The sequence below is a fragment of the Sorex araneus genome, chromosome 4 (genome assembly GCF_027595985.1).
Source record: "Sorex araneus isolate mSorAra2 chromosome 4, mSorAra2.pri, whole genome shotgun sequence".
In the NCBI taxonomy this organism is placed as follows: domain Eukaryota; kingdom Metazoa; phylum Chordata; class Mammalia; order Eulipotyphla; family Soricidae; genus Sorex; species Sorex araneus.
In genome coordinates this window covers 94640252-94659151 of record NC_073305.1, presented here as the reverse complement: position 1 = coordinate 94659151, position 18900 = coordinate 94640252, and the positions used below count along the sequence as shown (strand labels likewise).

The window sequence follows — 18900 nt, the reverse complement described above, 5'->3', positions numbered from 1 at the left end:
AGTTTAAAAGAATTCAGTATAGAATACAGGCATTTAGGTGTAATTGATGCCAATTTTCTAGGACCTTGGAGGTATAAAACTGTTGCTACTAACTCCACAGTTGTGCAAGGCACAGAGCTATTCTCAAAATCAGATCATGGACCAAAGCCTAGACTTATCTCTAAGGAAAAAAATGACATTTCTTTTCCTATATTCTTAGATTCATTCAATTTCCTAGCACATGCAAAGAAAGAATAATGATTTTTTGAAGAAAAAAAATAAGTGAAAATGCATGCGAAGTAAATTGAGCAAAGGTCTATGGCATACAAATAAAATTGCTGAAAAATATATACATATATATGTAAGTTTAAAGTTTCAGGGTTATTGAATCTGCACTCTATATCAACATATATATTTAAAGAAACTAAAATGACTTATTAAGTATTCTTAATACCTGGGATATAAAGTAATTCATCTGATTTCATACTTTTCATTGATTTCTAAAATAAGAGATTTCATAATTTAATAACTAACACAAAATTACTCCTCTAAAACTATCTTTGATATTGAATTTTAAAACAATTTTCTCACTTTTCACTTTGGGTTGAGGGCAAGCAATCAGTTGAACATGATTTCCTAAATTATTTATATTTCAGAACTAAAATTTGTATGCTACCACTTAGTCATGAGTTAATATAAAATAATTAACTTTAGTTAATTATATTTATATTTAATTATGTTTATATAATATAATTAACTTTATTCATGAAACTCTGCTATTTCAAAGCTTAGAAACTTATTCAAATCTCTTAATTTAGGGAAATATAATTTAATAGTTTTGTCATATTTGACACAAACTTAAAGTCTACCTCAAATTGTATATTTGTATATGCAACATTTGTTAAACTGAGGTTTGGGGTTTCCCGCCCTACAGAGATACCAGTTCCACATGTGAAAATGCAAAGGCAAAGGACCTTTATTGCTAGCTCAAGCTAGGGTTCAACTCTCATCAACGCAGTGGAGTCTTGAAAAGGACCCCGAGCCCTTATGACAGCAGGTTTTTAATATCCTTAATTACATAAGGTGCCAACTTTGATCACGCAAGCATAGTTAGCAGGAGCCAAAGGTTATGCTTTTTGGGGTTTTCCAGTAACAGGCTACAGGACAGGACAACAGGATGTGTTGCTTGCGAATTAACTTAGGCGGGTAAGATGAGGGTCTTTCCGGTAACTCTAAGCTCAAACTTTTGGGGAAACAGGAACACCGGTCTTGGGGAAACAGAAACTTAGTCCTATTGCTTGCTTTGCTAAAGTGTAGCCTGTCATGGTTTCTTGTTTTACCTCATTCCAACCCTTCACATTAAAATAATATGCTTAGTTTCAATTTTGAATGAGGTTTCACACTAAAATTGCTGGCTCTCTCTTCTTGCTCCTGGTTCTGATGCTATTTCTGGTGTAACTCTATAGCAGGAGTAGGACAGAGTAGAAGAGATAGAACACTTGCTCTATCACTTGAACTCTGCTGATTGACCTGGAATGGCTTTTATACTTTTTATCTCTGGGTCACGTTTACACAATAGAAATGTATTTTTTATTATATACCCTTCCTAGTATTATTTTTGTTAGAACGTTTTATGACATATCAATAATGACCTATTCTAAAGTTTGTTTCGTGGGCAGATGATAATAACTGTAATTATTATATGACATATCAGCATGAGCTTTCCTATAGTGTAAGTTAGAGGAAATATTTAGTATTGAGAAACATTGATCTCAGAATCACTTTCTAAATGGCAGTAAATATGTGAAATATTTAATCCATGTTTCAACAAACATTCTACTAATCTTTATTTTTTATTTATTTTATTTATTTATTTTTTTTGCTTTTTGGGTCACACCCAGCGATGCTCAGGGGTTACTCCTGGCTTTGAACTAAGGAATTACTCCTGGTGATGCTTGGGGGACCATATGGGATGCCAGGGATCGAACCCGGGTCGGCCGCGTGCAAGGCAAATGCCCTACCCACTGTGCTATCGCTCCTGCCCCTAATCTTTATTTTTTTAAACTGAAAATTTTTAAACTGAAAATAGAAGGATGCATGTAGATAGAGTTATCCAAAACTTAAAGTTTTGTTCAGTTTTAATGTAGTAATATTAGTTTATGTCACTATGTGTTTTAGGATTACAGTTTGACTCCTTAAGAATGTGTTACTATAACTTCCAACCACCTAAGTTTAAATATATCTCCACTACATTCCATTGGATATCTATCCATTCTTTCTCCTCTGAGTTAGTCAGCAGAACTTGAATTTTAAACTATGTTTAAAACGTGCTTAATATAATTTCATAGAATGCATACAAATTTATCTCTTTTACAAGTTTCATATTTTTCTTGAAAAAAATAACTTTCATATCAGATCAATTAACTTTTAAAATACTTTTTTTCTTGTTTAACAGAAAGAAAATAAACATGCTTTACATATTTTTTAAGTTATTTTAATCTAACTATCCTTAAAAAAAGGATGTTAGTGCTTAAATGTACCAGAGTTCTTTAAAACCAGTCTTCTTTCTAATGGAGACACTGGTGAGTAAAGAATGGCAGTTATGTTCTACATTGAAAAGTGCAATTATTTTACTTTTGCTATCTTAAGATGGAATTGATTACTACCATATCTCAGAGTTTATGTGGTTTCAAAATTATTTATAAAATATAGTAAGTTTGGTTTAAAATTTTAATTCCTTTAATTAAACAATCTATCAAAATATCAATATATTATCATGCAGAATTCAACAATATCATTTTTTTAATTCTTTTTGAAGTCTTTTATGTAAAATAGAAATTGTTCTGATTAAAGTAGAGTTGAGGGGGCAGGGTTGGAGAGATAGAAAAGTGGGTAGGACACTTAGTTTACATTCAACTAACCCATGTTTGAACCTCAAACTCTTTTATGATTTCCAGAGCCATTCTAGGAGTGAGTCCTGAACACAGGGCCAGGAATAATGGCTGAGACTCACTGGGCATGGCCCCAAGCTAATATAGAAATAATAATAAAAACATAGGATAGTCATTTTGTATGCAACACATATATCTTTTTCTAGCCCATCCTGAAACAGATATTCCAGAAGAGTCAAGAAAATATAGTCCTTTTTAAAATTGAGGAAATTAGTGGATAATGGAGTGGTAAAACAACACTAACTTTTAAAATAAATGTTTATTCTCTTTCTGGTACAATATTTAAGAGCAAATTCAATTCCTATTAATTAGTTGTTAAATCATTTAGCATTCTCTATTAGTCAAGTATCAAATAAAATCAGCTTTTATCTCTTGAAACAGTAATTATAGAGACCTTCTGATATGGATTAATTTTATTAAAATGTTTATTTTATCTAGTTTACATTGATTCATCATTAAATTAAAACATGGCATGCATTCATATAAACGTATTTTTATTTGTGAACACTTTATTATTCTGGAAGGATGTTTAAAATTGGTCTCTCATCAAAAAGTAGCTATAGTGATTCTTCTTTGAAGTATATTTGAAATTGTCATGGGAAAAATGATGCTAAATGTTATTATTTATGTATTTGATACTTATGTGTCACTTCAATTTTTTATATAAAAGCAGATTTGCATTTAAAAATATTTTGATACTGTACTTTGCATATTTTCTTATTCTTAACATAGTCATTTTTTAATACATTGAACATTATTGAGACAAGTCCTAAATTCCTTCATAAATTCACCATGGATAAGAGTCAGTTTAATTATTCCATTTACCTATTCAATTTAATAAATAAGTATGTTTCTTTAGATGAATAAATTAGTAGTGATTATTTAAAAGAACTGTAGCCCTTTCAAAGACTGAAAATAATCAAAATAAATGGTTTATGTGAATGCCTATAAATTATTTTCTTGCCATGAGAGATTGAATGTATTTACAACTTATCAATTGAATTAGGAAAGCAATGTATTTTTTCTACCTTGTTTTCTAATTTAGTAAGAAATTAGAGGCTATTTTTCCTTTTCTTCATGCTTAAAACTTTAAAATTTCTAATTTCGGAAACAGCCGCAGGATACAGGGCCAGCCCCACCAGGGCCGGTGCTCGGCTCCGGCTGGCCAGGTTTTCGGCCCGGGTGCCCATGCCCCTGCAGAGCCGGTGGATGTGGAACGAGCGGGAACCAGAGACAGCTTTAGGAATTGGGGTTCCAGCAAGTGCTTGCACCCATGTATGGAGACTGTGAACTAACTTTGGCTACATGCTGTTCCAGGAAGGGAAATGATTCATTTTCAAACTTAAATCTTCGCGGACTTAATTACTATAATACAGAAATTGTAAACCGCTTGGCCGCAGACATTTTATCTCTTCATTCTCATCAGTGGAAAACTTATTATCAAATATTTCCCTGTTAATAGAGCTGTATTCTTAGGGGATAAATTCCAACAAAAATAGTGAGTCTGTTTTGAAACTCTAACAACAATAGTTATGTGTTGAAATCTGGAATATAATCAAGGTAAAGAGAAAAGGAAGTGAAATTATCACTCACGTACGGGGTGGGTTGTGGGGTGAGGGGTGGGATGTATACTGTTTTTTGTTTGTTTGTTTGTTTTGTTTTTGCTTTTGTTTCTGTTTTTATTGGTGGTGGAATATGGGCACTGGTGAAGGGATGGGTGTTTGAGCATTGTGTAACTGAGATATAAGCCTGAGAACTTTGTAACTTTCCACTTGGTGATTCAATAAAATAAATAAAAAAAAATTAAAAAAATAAAAATAAAAACGTCACAAACTTGAAAAAAATAAATAAAATTTCTAATTTAAATAAGAAAATAGCAAGATAATTTATTTCCAGTTTGAAAATTATTTAGTAAAACTGTGAGCAGAAACTTAACATTAAAGATAGAAGTAATACGAGGAATATTAGTGATAAGTTTATATGTTCTTAACAAATGTAACTCCATATATATATATGTGTGTGTGTGTGTGTGTTCCTATAGTGATAAAATTGTCTGTATTATTACATGTAGAAAAGATATAGAAAAAGGGGTATGGGTTGATAGTACTTTGTGTAGGGTGCTTGCCTTGCATGCTACTGACCTGGATTTGATCACAGCTTCCCTTATGGTCAGCCAAACACTCCAAAAGTTCTCTCTGAGCACTGATCCAGGAGTAAACCGTAAGCACAGCTGGATATTACTGAAAAGAATATACAGTAAGGTATTGATGAATAGTGTTCCTTTGTAAATTTGAAGTTGATCATATATGTATTTTATATGTAACATACTTATAATTTCTTCTTCCCCTCTCGGAGAGCCTGGAAAGCTACCAAGAGTATCTCGCCCACACGACAGAGCCTGGCAAGCTACCCGTGGCCTATTGGATATGCCAAAAACAGTAACAATAAGTCTCACAATGAGGGATGTTCTCACAATGAGAGAGAAAAATCGATGAGCAAAGGGATGACAGTGACAATACATATAATATAAATTTATAATAATATGGAGTTATGTCGCACAGTGTAAAATGTTTAGCTTTTTCTCTGGCTTCTATCTACTATGTGAAACTGTCCCTAATAATCTCTACCTAGTCCTGTTAAATCACAAAAATATATTCAGATTTCCCAGAGTGGCTGGGGCAGCATGATTTTGGAGAAAAGCCACTGACCTAATAAAAACTCCCTATTTCCAGATGGTAAATTCTTAGGTGGAAATCATGAGTTATTTGAATTTATAGAGCTAATAAGAGACAAATCAGCAAACAGAGATGCCAAGGTTTCCTTGCCCTTGATTCTTTCATCTCACTAACACAGCTGGGCTGAAATACACTACTTATTCATCCTTAGTATGTATCCAAAAATCCACATTTCTACTTTGGAAAATAAACTTCAGACACACAAAATGTGAAAAGCATAAAGTCAAGTGTAATACTGTTCACTTATGCAAGTGACGATGACTTGAAATCCACTTATAGTAAACAGAATTATTAAAAAATAATAATGAAGTCCAAACTGATCAATTGTTTTATTGAACATTTATTTGAACACTGAAGAATCATTACAGTAGTAGGTTCCTGAGAGAACATGTTTATTTATGAGTAGCTGAAGCATACTACTTTGATTTATTCATATTCATTTATATAATAAAGAAACTAGAATAATCAGAGACTAACATAAAAGGGCCTACAACCTCATCCAAGTATATTGATAACCACAGAATTAAATAGACTTTGAATATTAGATCAAGCTTTTTTTTCTTTTTATTAACTATCCTTTAGATAATTATGATAAAACAGCCTAGTATGAATAGGTAGAAGATAATTCATTTTAAAGAAAAACATAATGATTACTTTGCTGAAAATGCAACATTTTGTATATCATTGATGTAATAATCTCTGATTTTTATTTGTTTTGGGTTTGCAGGGTAATTGTCAGACCTGGCTGTGGTCAGGGCTTAGTCTTAGCTCTATGCTCAGGGATCATTAGTGGCGGTACTAAGGGAACTTTATATAGTGTCAAGGATTGAAACAGAGTTTGTTACATGCAAAAAAAGTGCCTAATCCCTGTAATATCTGTCTGCTCACTGAATATTGCTATTTAATATTCCTTTGTATGATTTCTTTATTACAAATTACTTCAAATAAAAGCTATAAAATTGATTTGAGCCTCAATTTTATTTATTTATTTTTTCTTTTTGGTCACACCCAGCAATGCACAGGGGCTACTCCTGGCTCTTTACTCAGGAATTACCCTTGGTGGTACTCAGGGGACCGTATGGGGTGCTGGGATTTGAACCCAAGTTGGCCACGTGCAAAGCAAATGCACTACTGCTTTGCTATCGCTCCAGCCCCTCAATTTTATTTCTGAACAATTTTAACATAAATATTGATCTACAGAGGAAGGATAAAGCAAACAGAAAAGGTGAGGTAGTATAACAGAGTAATCAAAATGATCATTTTTGAATTAGAGTCTTGTTTTCAAATTTATTTTCCTATCCACATGATGGCTAAATAAATTAAATTTAAAAATTTCTTATTTTTAAACTGTTAGCATTATACTATTAGTACTAGCATTCTATCCATTGTTATATTTAAGATAAAAGGTCTGCAAGTAAGTTATTGCAGCTATTGAATGATATTACTTGGAATAGTCCAGGCTTACGTTATATTAAGAAATGTCCAATATCAAGATAATGCTTCTTAGATATTTTTATTTATTATAAGTACATTATGTTTTTGGTTAGAATAATTATTATACAAACTTCTTAGTTGAAATATTCATAACACATGAAATCATTCTGTCAGAATAGCCCAGCAGAATTTTACTTGCTATAGAAACAATTAATCATTCTAGGAAAGCATATTTGCATTTTTGCAGGTGGAAAAATATGATTCTATCTTTTTCAATGGTAGCAGAGTACCATTTAGAGTGTGAGTTAACAGCAGAGGCTAGTTTTAAATATTTTCATTGCCTAAACTTGTATAGAGTTAATTTAATTATTATTTTGTTTTATTTTTGTTTTGCAGTCACATCTAGACGTGCTAAGGGCTTACTCCTCATTCTTTACTAAGGAATCACTCGTTACAATGTTCTTGAACCATATGGGATTCCCATGATCAAACTCAGGTTGGCCTTCTTATAAGGTGAGCATTCTGCCCACTATCTACTGCTCAAAGCCCTGGTCGCAGTTAATATAATAACTGAGCATTCTTTGTTGAGACTCATGTTACTAAAGCTTGTATAAAATTAACTGAAAGGGTATTTATAAAATCATTAGGCATTATTAAACCTGGGAATCTATAATGAATTCCTTGGTAGGAATTACTTGTGATTATGGTGATGACTTAGTCTATAACTATGCTAAAGTATTTCCTGTGAATAATACAAATACCTCTGTATGTTCAGCAAAATACTAAAGAAATGACAAATATTTTCAGAAAACTCCTGTATTTTAAAGTGCTTTCTAGAATTCACAAAGAGGTGACAGAACCATGGTACAATAGGTAAGGATCTTGCTTTGTATGCTGCTGACCTGGGTTCAATTTTCAGTGCCACATAAAGTTCCACAATCCCCACCAAGAATGATCCCTGAGTTCAAAGTCAGTAGTAAGCCATGAACACTGCTGAGTGTGACTCCAAAGCCAAATAATAAAAAATTAATATAATCAAGAGAAAGCATTGATAGTACATTAAATTCCTTAACGTGCACAAGAGTAGCACAGCCAGAGCAGGTAACACAGCAAGTAGGGTCCTTGCCTAGAACCTTGCTGACCTTGGTTCGATTCCTATGATGCCTCTAGCTCTCTAGGATTAATTTTTGAATGCAAAGCTGGAAATAAGTTTGAGAACCTCTGGGCATCACCCAAAAACAGACAAACAATCAAAAATACACAAGAATAGAGATATAAATATATAATGGGTCATTATTGAATATCAAATATGGCAAAATATCCCATATGCCAAAAACAGTAACAACAATGAGCCTCATTCATCTGACATGGAAAGAGCTCCCAATATGGCAGTGTTAAAAAAGATGAGCAAGGAGAGGCTGAAAAAATTCTTAGGGACAAACTAGACTGCCAAAACAAAGAAAGACTAAAGTGACTGTCTGCACCTTCAACACACGCACACTAGCATCAGAAGCATTCATCAAGGACCTGATGGTGCAAGCTCAGATCACGTACGCCATCATTGGTCTGATCGAAATGGAAGACATCGATCACATCACACCATTTTCAACACTGGAGAAGAATTGTTCCTCAGAACATGCGACAATAGAGGTGTCAGTGGCGTTGGTGTCCATGTCACCACGAACTTGGCCATGACCATTGATTCATTCGAATGCCTAACAACCCGAATCAGGCGATTACACTTGAATAGATGTGGTTTACTGCCGGAAGTATCTATCTTTGTCATCTAAGCACCAACATCCATCTACAATGAAGAAGAAATTGAGAAGTTTTATATGGAATTGGAGAGGTTCTACAAAGAAGACCACGCCTTCTACAAGATCATTGTTGGTGATTTTAATACCAAGATAGGACCAATAATGTCGCCTGAAGAACTCCACATTGGGACCCATGGCCTAGAATGGAAAGATCAGGGAAGAGACTGTCTGAGTTCTTCAAGCCAAACAAGACCATCCATGGTAACTCACAGTTGCAGAAGGCCAAATCTAAATGCTGGATATGGGAGTCTTGCAGTGGACAGTTCCACAATGAAATTGACCACATTGGGGCTGGAGTGATTGCACAGCAGGTTGGGCATTTGCCTTGCACGGGGCCGATCGGAGTTCGATTCCCAGCATACCACATAGTCCCCTGAGCATCGCCAGGAGTAATCCCTGACTGCAGAGCCAGGAGTTTCCCCTGTGCATCGCCAGGTGTGACCCAAAAAGAAAAAAAAAAGAAACTGACCACATCATATTTAATCGAATGTTTTGCCAGACCCATGTCACTGTTGTCCCCAAATTTTAAACAGGATCGGACAACTGTCTCCTTTGTGCAAAATTCTACCTCACAGAGCGGGGAGAAAGGTCTGCACAGTTTAAGTTTAAGGGAAAAACTTCCAGAATGACCAGAAACTGCGACCTCTTTAACACTATTTTGGCAACATGGGAAGATACAGTCCTTGGCAAGATAGACAAGGAATATGATTGACTGGTTCAGCACCTCCATAACTGTGCAAAGAATGCCGAGAGTGAGAAGGCCACAGATACCTGTCTTTGGAAACTCGAGTTCATTCTTCAACGTGGTTTGGCGCGAGTGACCACAATCTAACATCCAAGCTTGCAAAGCTGTGCAAAGAAGCAATAAAGGAAGACCTCAAAGAGATAAGAGTACCAGTATTGGCGGATGTGTGAGAAGCCGGGAAAAGTATTTGCAACACTCACCTGTACTTTGCCAACTACAATACCAAGATGACTGCCTTCCGATGTCCTGTTGGATCTATCACATCTTCCAGAAAGGCAATGGAGAGAATTATTCACAACTTCTACTTGGATCTCTTTGATAACCATGTCCACCTGCCCACATACCAAATTCCACAGGATGGATGTCATCCCCAACATCCTACCTTCCAAAATCCGACACCCCATTTCATAGGTAAAGACACATACAGTAAACGGTCCAGACAAGGTCAGATCCGAACACATGAAGAATCTTCCGCCACTACTCATCAATACACTGTTTCGGCTCATCACACGCTACCTGTCTGAATGCAAGGTCACATACCAGTGGAAAACCAGCAGGACCTTTCTGTTGTACAAGAAGGGAGACATCCACGACATTGGCAACTATCGCCCAATCTGCCTGCTGCCTGTCATCTACAAGTTGTTCACTCACGTCAACCTGAATAGAATAGGCAGAACACTAGATGAAGGACAACCTTGTGAGCAAGCTGGGTTCCTAAAAGGATTCAGCACAATTAACCATAGCCACACAGTGACCAAACTCATTGAAGTTTCGTGAGAGTTCAAGATGCCGCTCTGTCTAACATTCATTAAATTAAAGAAGGCCTTCAATTCTGTTGAGACTGAAGTGGTCATTGAAGCCCTAGCCAAACAGGACCTTCAAACTCAGTACATTAGGATCGTCCACGAGCTGTATTACAGATTCACCACCAGGATCTTACCTTTCTACAAGAAAGTGATCAATGATGTATAGAGAGGGGTTCGACAGGGTGATACCTTTATTTAAACTTTTCAGTGCCACCCTCAAGAATGTCATGCGACATCTGAAATGGGAAGGAATGGGGGTGAAGTTAGACGGTTGGCAACTACACCACCTACGCTTTGATGATGACATAACGATGTCATGACATTCTCATAATGCCAAACATTAGCTAAGCGGCACAAATGCTGGCCGACTTTGACCGCGAGTGGGAAAATGTCAGACTGCAGCTTAACCTCAACAAGATGATGCCCATGTAAAATGAACTACTCCCTGATGTTCCATTTGCTCTCAATGTAACAAACATCTCCGAATGCAGCAGCTATGTGTACCTGGGTCGAGAACTCAACATGAGGAATGACTTAGCGCCAGAACTGAACAGGAGGAAGAGAGCAGTATGGAATGCCTTCAAGAGCATCGAAGAAGTGGTGAAGAGGACGAAGGACCTCCGACTCCGGACACATCTTTTTGATTCCACAATTCTTCCTGTGCTAACGTATGCCTCAGAGACCTGGGCCCAAGGCAAACAGGATGAGAACGCTATTTGGGTATCCCAGACAGGAATCAAACGAGCTATGTTAGGAGTATCACGTCTCACTCAAGTGATAGAAGGAATCCAGAGTTCCGTCCTCCATTCATGATCAAGAATCAGGAATGCTGTCTCTTTTGCCAAGACATCAAAAATCAGATGGGCCGGACATGAAATACAATTCAGTTACAATGACAAAAAATTTGGCCGGATAAAGTATTCTTGGTGAAGTATTCATTTCATTGAGTTTTTTCGCTATATCCCACAGCTGCCTTCAAGCTTGAAGGGTTTCCTCCGATAGGTCTGCTGTGAACCTAAGGGATGCTCCATTGTATGTGATTTCCTTCTTCAACCTTGTGGCTTGCAGTAATGTGTCTCTCTCTGTTACGTCCATCATTCTAACTATGATATGTCATGGAGTTTTTCTGTTAGCATCTCTTTTAGCTGGCACCCTTCTGGCTCCTTGAATCTGGATGTATGCATTGTCCAGCTCTGCGAACTTTTCAGCAATGATTTTTTTGACTGTGGCTTTTTCATTGGGGTTGGTTCCCTGTCCTTCTGGTACTCCAATGATTCTAATGTTGTTCCTCTTGAAATCATCCCTTAAGACTCTAATTCTCCCTAGAGCTATTTTGAGGTCTCTCCCCATTGATTGTTGTTGCCTGTAGGCTGCCTGCAGCTGATCTTCAAGCTCACTGATTCTGTCTTCTGCTGCATTCATTCTATTCTTGAAGGCACCCACTGAGTTTTTAATTCATCTACCAAATCCTTTATTTGTGACATTTCCTTCTATAGTTTTTTTCTTTCTGTTCTCATTTCTTTCCGTAATTTCTCAGCTGTCTGTTGTATCGTTTCTGTCAGGTCCTCTTTTAATGTAACAAATACCTTGTCAATCTTTCCATTGAGTTCATTGAACATTTTGAGGATTTCACCTCTGAATTCTTTATCAGAGAGCTCCAGTTTGTAGGAAAGGTCTACTAAGGCATCTGGACTCTTTTCTTTGTCCTCTCCTTGTGGCAGGGATTTGCAATGTTTCTTCATATTGTTGTGGTGGTATAGAAGAGGGACCTTCAAGTTCACCTCTGTTTGTGAAAAAGGATTCTGAATGGGCTTGGTCAGTGGTGATCGATTTCTTATGTACCACCTCTAGAACATGTTCCTCTCTGATGTTCCTCTATTCTTTATGTGAGGCTTCAAGCAATGCTTTTTGAGAGTGGGGTCCTTTAGCTTTGGCTTGAATAGCTGCTTATATTCATTGGTAGTTTTCAAACTTGGAATTAGCTAGCAACCTATTTAGGAAGTATTTGAAGGACCGCTAAGATGATAATCAGGGATATAGGTGATGAATATTGAGAAGTACCGAATAAATGCTTGGTATTTGAAAAAAAAAATAAGTGCGGCCGTGTGAGTGTTGGCTGGCTCAGAAGGAGGCCACGCCCACTTTGTTGAAGACACGCCCACTTTGTTGAGGTCACACCCACTTTTGTTGCGGCCACGCCCACTAAAACAATGTGGCTGGGTGACCTCAGGGAGGGAGCAGACCAGCGGGACGGAGCTGGAAGGTGGCAAGGGGCTAGGTGGGCATTGCTCAGGCAGGGTGGATTCGGGGTCCGAAAGAAGACAGCATGGGGGGGGGGCGTTGAGGTGCAGGCGCAGATGAGATGCTGAGATGGCACCCATTCAGTCCACTAACCTGCAAGAGGGCTCAATATTTATTTCTATTTATGATTGTAGAGAAACAAAATTTAGTTTCTCTTTAGTGTCATTTTTCATATATGATGAAAATTGAATAATTTATTTTTAATTCAGTCACCTTGAGATACTTGAGATATGCAGTAACTCATGATTGAGTTTCAGTAAAATGATATTTCCACACCCAACCAGTGTACACTTCTTGCCACCAGTGTCCCAGTTTTTCTCCTTCCCTTTATCCCACGCATCCCCAGCCTGGCTCTCCGCCTTCTCTTTTATTTTCTCCTCTCTTCTCCTCCATCCTCTCTCCAACACCTTTTGTCTTTTAGGCATTGTGGTCTGTAATACTGTTACTGAAAGGGTATGTTATGTGTCACTTTACCACCTTTAAGCACACAGTTCTTCTCCAGAGTGATCATTTCCAACTATCATAGTCACAGTGGTCAAAATTAATCCATTTTAAAGCAAGAGATATGAGATGAAGCTATAAAATGTATTGTTTACTTATTCTCATATGGTTTTGACAAAGTATTGAAACTAGAGAGGCAAGCGAGATAATATACTTGGGAGAATGCTTGCCTTGTACACAGCTGAACCAGATTTGAGCCTAAGCACCTTATATTGTTTCCCAAGTCTGCACACATGCGTGTGTGTACACACAGACACACACACAGACACACAAATTTAGAAACATAGAAATAATATGGTCTAAGTGTTTAAGAAGCCATTTAAATGCTTTGTGACTAAAGTGAACTATGTATGTTAGATTCTTAATGAATCTTTAGTGCCAAGCATAGTCAGTTTTCAAGAATAGCCTAGAGAAGATTAATTAAATATTGTACTCTTAAATTTAAAATGAAGTTTCAATGTTAGAAATAAATTGATAACACAACCTACACAACTAATTAATCAATTATCATTTATAATTTAAAAATTTATATAATTTATATAACACTTTAGTACATTTCCAAAAAAAGTTGCCGTTCAAGAGTAATTTTTAAGTCTTCAATATCTTTATTAAAAGTATACATAAGGGAACACTTACAAAAGTCCAATGCACATGTTAAATCTTCAAGGTATCTATATATTATTCTCCTGAACACATTGAAGAAAATTGTTCATTATCTTGTTAACATTTTCCAGAATACAGATACATGCTCTATGGAGAAGCTTTTTTTTTTGGTGAAACATATATAATAGTTAATGTCTATTCATGTTCAATTAAACTGCCTACTAAAATGTTATTATAATTCCAAATAACCTAAATATCAATTTAAAGATAATTGATATATTTAATAGGCATATCCTATATAGTATAAATCTAACTTATTATTTCCTTTGGTCTATCTTTACACACAATTATTGTTCATGATCTACATTTATACTTAATATATATATATCTCAAAAGCACTTGTAAATTTGTATTATTTGTCTATTTTAAAATTTATAAAAATAATTAACTTTAGGATATTTTACTATTTACAAATATTCTTGCCAAGAATAAATCCTAAAACCATATATGTGTTTTCTCTTTATGATATTTTGTATAAAAATCATATAATCTGCTTATTTTCTTAAAAATTCACAAATATGTTTCTCTCATTCTTCCTTCTATGCTCTTCTATACTATTGTATATTGTTTCTTCTACATTTTTCTATTTTTCTCTCATTTTTCTCTTCTATATTGTGTACAAAATAGAGTTTTTAGTTGACATGATGGTAGTAGTTTCTTTTTTTAAGTATTCCACATATTAAGTAACCATTTTAAGATGGTTTACCATTAACAGTGCTATTGATGTGAGCTTTTATGTTTTTATTTATTAGTTGGTTGTGTGATTTTTGAGTTATACTCATTGGGTTCTCAGAGTTTACTACTGGATCTTTACACTTAGGAATCACTCCTGGCAGGGCTCAGGGGATCAAATGGGATGTAGAAGATCAAAATTGGATCAGCAGTGTACTGGGGAAGAATACATGTATACATACATACATGTATATGCATATATACATATGTGTATATATACATGCACATACACACATATATACATATATGTGTATATATATGTATAGCACTGTAGCACTGTCATCCCATTTTTTCAATGATTTGCTTGATCAGGCACTAGTAACATCTCCATTGTGAGACGCGTTACCATTTTTGGCATATTGAATATGCCATGGGTAGCTTGTCAGGCTCTAATTGCAGGTGGGATACTCTCAGTAGCTTGCCAGGCTCTCCGAGAGGGACAGAGGAATCAAACCTGGGTCAGCCATGTGCAAGGCAAACACCCTACCTGCTGTTCTATTGCTCCATACACATATAAATATATTGTTCACCAAATCTGCAAAAAATATTCCTGTAGAGCCTTAACAGAGGAAGGAGAAAGGCCTTAGCACACACACACCTGCCCCTAAATCATATATATCACATATATATATATACACGTATATATATTTAATTATTTGGAAAATTTAAAATATAATGCCATGAATGCGAAAGAAATAAATGAATCCAAGTAGAAATCAGTAGAAATCAACTTGATTGCTTGGGGGATGCCAGAGGTTACCCTTGATAATACTAGACAAGCATTGTACTTACTGTACTACCTCTCAAGCCCTTGCTGCAAGATTTTTAAAGATAATCTTTGTATCACTTGTATCACTTCTGTCATCCCATTGCTCAAAGATTTGCTTGAGTGGGCGCCAATAACATCTCCATTCGTACCTGTTGTGTGCTACTAGCTCAATGGCATCCGCATGATCCAGGAACAAAAAGAGCCTCAAACCGTTTATTCAGGGTCTTGTCAAAGAAGTCTGACCATTTCATAGGTGGGTGGCCAGCTGTTCTTTTGATGTCCCGTGGAATTCAGTTGGTAACAGCTCTAGTCCAGCGGTCATCTTCAAATCACATTATCTGTCCAGCCCATCTCATTGCCAATACCTTGGCAAATGAGACTGAGTCCCTGATAATCGATCATTGACGGAGGTTGGAACTCTGGATTCCTTCTCTCACTTGACTGAAATGTGATGTTTCAAGTATAGCTCTTTTGATTCCTCTTTGGGATACCTGAATAGCATTCTTGTCCAGTTTTCATAGGGCCCAGGTCTCTGAGGTGTATGTTAGTGCAGGAAGAACAGTGGAGTAGAAAAGATGTGTCCAGAGTCAGAGGTTCTTAAACCTCTTAACAACATCTTTGATGCTCTTGAAGGAGTTCCACACCACTGTGCACTTGCACAGCTCAAGTGCCAGGTCATTCGTCATGTTAAGTTCTACATACATGATTGTTTTATTCGGAGATGTTCATTCCATTGAGAGCAAATGGAACATCAGAAACTAGTTCATTTCTCATGAACAATGTCTTTGTGAGATTCAGCTGCAGTCCAACCTTTCCACAGTCACGGTCAAAGTCGGTCAGCATTCGTGCCACTCTGCAATTGTTTGTTGTTATTAGAATGATGTCATTAACAAAGTGGAGGTGGTGTAGTTGCTGACCATCTATCTTCACTCCCATTCCTTCCCATTCCAGTCATCGAATGAAGTTCTCGAGGGTGGCACTGAAGAGTTTCAGTGAAATGGTATTGCCCTGCTGAACCCCTCTCTTTACATCAATGATCACTTCTTTGTAGAATGGTGAGATCCTGGTGGTGAATCCGTAATACAGCTCGCGGAGGATCTTGATGTACTGAGTTTGAGCGCCCTATTTGGCTAGGCTTTGAAAACCATTTCAATCTCAACAGAATAAAAGGCCTTCTTTAAAGGACCCTGATGGTTCACCGCCTCATCATGGCGAAGGGGTGGCAATGGTGCCAAAAAGCGAAGAGCAAATGGTCAGGTGCTGCCCAGAGATGCAGGCAGGTGCAGCGCTGGACCCCTTGCATTGACTATGTCATTATGGCCAGTATGTGAGCAGCATGTCCATGCACAAGGAGTATAGTGTGTTAATGTGCAAATTGTTACAACATTCTACCTTCACAGTAGAGCCTAGCAAGCTACCTGTGGTGTATTCGATATGCCAAAAATAGTAAGAAAAAATGGGCTTCATTCCCCTGACCCTAGAAGAGCCCCCAATACGGCAACATTGAGAAGGATGATGTTCTTTTTGAAGAGCCCCAAATATGGCAACATTGAGAAGGACGATTTTAGCCAGGAGATGCTGCTAAAATCTCAGGGCCGAACTAGGCTGCCAAAATGAAGAAGGACTAAAATGACTGTCTGCTCTTTTAATGCGTATATGCTATAATCAGAAGCATCCATTGAGGACCTTGTAGATCCTTGCAGAAAATCAAGTACAATGTCCTGGGATTGACTGAGACAAGAAGGCGTTGAACACATCATGCCATTTTCGACACTGGAGAAGAATTGTTCCTTGGATCATGTGACAGTAGAGGCATTAGTGGTGTTGGTGTCCTCATAACATGAACTTGGCCATGAGCATTCATTTGTTTGATGCCTAACAATCAGAACCGAATGATTATGTTTGAATAGACGTGGCTTATTGCCGTCGGTTTCTATCTTTGTCATCTATGCACCAATATTCAGCTATGATGAAGAAATTGAAAAGTTCTACATGGAGCTGGATAAGTTCTACAAAGAAGACCACACCTTCTACAAGATCATTGTTGGTGATTTTAATGCCAAAATAAGACTGAGGTCACCCGAAGTACTCCACACTGGGACCCATGGCCTAGAATGGAACAAACAGGGTGAGAGACTGAGTTCATCATTTTGACTGAGACCATCCATGGTAACTCGCAGTTCCAGAAGGCCGAATCTAAACGTTGGACATGGGAGTTTCCCAGTGGACAGTTCCACAACGAAATTGACCACATCATATTCAATCTATGGTTTTGCCTGACCAATGTCACTGTTGTCTCAAAATTCCAAAAGGGATTAGACCACCATCTTTTTTGTGCAAAATTCCACTTCATGGAACAGGAGAAAGTGCTGCAAAATTTAAGATTATTTCCAGAAAGATCACCAACTGGGACTTCTTTGGCACTATTGCGGCAATATGGGAAGATGACATCGTTGAAAACATTGACGAAGAATACGATCAACTGGTTCGGCACCTCCATGACTACACAAGGAATGCTGAAAGTGGGAAAGCCACAAACAGATTCCTGTCCTCAGAAACTCTCAAGCTCATTCACCAATGAGCTTGCAAATCTGTGCGTAGAAGCGATAAAGGAAGAACTCTCGCAAAACCTCAACAAGCTTGGTTGGTCACCATGTGGTTATGGTCAATCGTGCTGAATCCTTTTCAGAACCCCAGCATCCCTGATGGTCCCCCAAGCAATGTCAGGAGTAATTCCTGAGTGCAGTTCCAGGAGTAGTTCCTGAGCATCGCTGAGTATGACCCAAAAACAAACAAAAATTTATTTGGACATTTTCAAATATGATATCATGATTGCAAAAGAAAAAAAAATGCATCAGGATAACAGTTATCTTAATTGCTTAGGGAAGGCCAGAGGGCATTCTTGCTAATACTTAAGACCAACAGTGTAGCTTTAACTATTCATTGCTTGGAACCAACCAAGTGATGCCATGTGCTCCAGAGAAGAGCAACGTACACACTGTGTTATTGATAACGATAGATGCAGTGAATGGAATGGAGATCCCTTGTAGGCATGATCTCCAGCTATTGGAGCCATTACTCCTCCTTATATTGTTAGTTTATATTTATATAGAATTATTTTATAGGAGATAAAATCCAAAACCTCTGTTTCAATTTATTATGAAAGTTTTGATTTTTTCTTTCTTGATAAATATATTTGTATAAAGTTTTATACATTACTTTGTCTTATTTTCTATGAATATATGTGTAGATGTATAATTATATGTATATGTATATGAAGCTTAGTGAGAAAATGTCTTTAAAATGTTAGAAAATATATCTTAGAAAAAGTTAGAAATACCATGAAATCATGGAGATATTTCAAAGCGTTTGTGTGCAGACTTGTGTCGGGGTCCTGGCCAGTCAACCCCGGCACACTAGAGTATGAGCCCCAAAGTCACCGGACTTACTCCCTATAGGAGAGGGAG

The 18900-nt window shown here is 36.8% G+C and overlaps 2 pseudogenes; both read left to right on the top strand.

Moving 5' to 3' along the window:
• The window catches only part of LOC105942855 (uncharacterized), a 176618-nt pseudogene extending 166870 nt beyond the window's left edge, over positions 1 to 9748 (top strand).
• A 7314-nt stretch (positions 9749 to 17062) lies between these two features.
• Positions 17063 to 18014, top strand: LOC105942854 (craniofacial development protein 2-like; annotated as a pseudogene).
• Positions 18015 to 18900: the final 886 nt, after the last annotated feature.